The sequence below is a fragment of the Mus caroli genome, chromosome 19 (genome assembly GCF_900094665.2).
Source record: "Mus caroli chromosome 19, CAROLI_EIJ_v1.1, whole genome shotgun sequence".
Lineage (NCBI taxonomy): Eukaryota > Metazoa > Chordata > Mammalia > Rodentia > Muridae > Mus > Mus caroli.
The window spans coordinates 5,984,569-5,985,974 of record NC_034588.1 but is presented as its reverse complement, the minus strand read 5'-3'; positions in this window follow the sequence as shown (position 1 = coordinate 5,985,974).

The window sequence follows — 1,406 nt, the reverse complement described above, 5'->3', positions numbered from 1 at the left end:
AGGCAGGCGGATTTCTGAGTTCAAGGCCAGCCTGGTCTACAAAGTGAGTTCCAGGACAGCCAGGGCTATACAGAGAAACCCTGTCTTGAAAAAACCAAAAACAAAAAAATAATAAAGCAATTAATTAAAATTATTCTTTAGGGGCTAGAGAGATGGCTCACAGATTAAGAGCACTTACTGATCTTTCAAAAGATCAGGGTTTAATTCCCAGCACCCACATGGCAGCTCACAACTGTCTGTAGCTCCTGTTCAGGGAATCTGACACCCTCACACATACATACAGTCAAAACACCACTGTAACACCAGTGTAGTGGCTATTCCTGGTTGTCAGCTTGACTATATCTGGAATGAACTACAATCCAGAATTGGAAGGCTCACCTGTGATCCCGATCTTGAGGCTGGGAGATACAAGTTTCTGACCTGGCTCTTGGCATGGAGATCTTGAGGCATAGTGGCTATGAATCCCAGGAGACTAAGGCAAGGAGATCTCTGAGTTCAAGGTCATCTGAGACAAAGCAAGTCCCAGATTCAGACTTGCTGGCACACCTGGGCAACACTTTCTGCTGGAGACCTACAATCAGGACATTGGAAAAAGGAAAATTCTCTCTTCCTCTGCTTGCCCCGTGGGATTAAGGAACTGCTAGATTCTTGGACTTCCATTCACAGCTCCTGCTGACCATTGTTGGAGAGTTGGACAACAGACTGTGTACATCATCAACAAATTCCCTTACTATATAGAGACTACCCATATGTTATGTGACTCCAGATAACCTTGCCTTATACAACCAGTGTGTTTAAAAATAAAAAATAAACGGAGGATAGCTCAGTGGCAGAACATTTGTCTATCAAATGCAAAGCTGTAGGTTGGATCACCTAAACCACAGTAAATACATTTTACTTTCTTAGGGTTTCCTATATCCAAGGTTAGCCTTAAACTTGATATTTAGCTAAGGATAATACTGAACTTCTTATCCTCCCACTTTCAGCCCCCAAGTGCTGGCTAGTTCATGTCCTGCAAGTACTAGACAAGCATGTTACCAAGTGAACGCTATCCAGCTTTATGCAGGACTGGCGAGGTGGTGAAGACAAGTAAAAGAGCTTGTTGCTTAAGCCCAAGGATCTGAGTTCCACTGTTGGTGCCTATACGAGCATCAACTCCTCAAAGTTGCCCTCCCCAACCCCCTCCCACTTTTTTTTGTGGGATTAAAGGCATGCTCCACAACTGCCTGGCCCTCAAAATTTGTTCTCTTATTTGCAAGTACAAGCACACACACATAATTAAACTTTTTTTTTTTTTAAAGATTTATTTTATTATATATAAGTACACTGTAGCTGTCTTCAGACACTCCAGAAGAGGGCGCCAGATCTCGTTGTGGATGGTTGTGAGCCACCATGTGGTTGCTGGG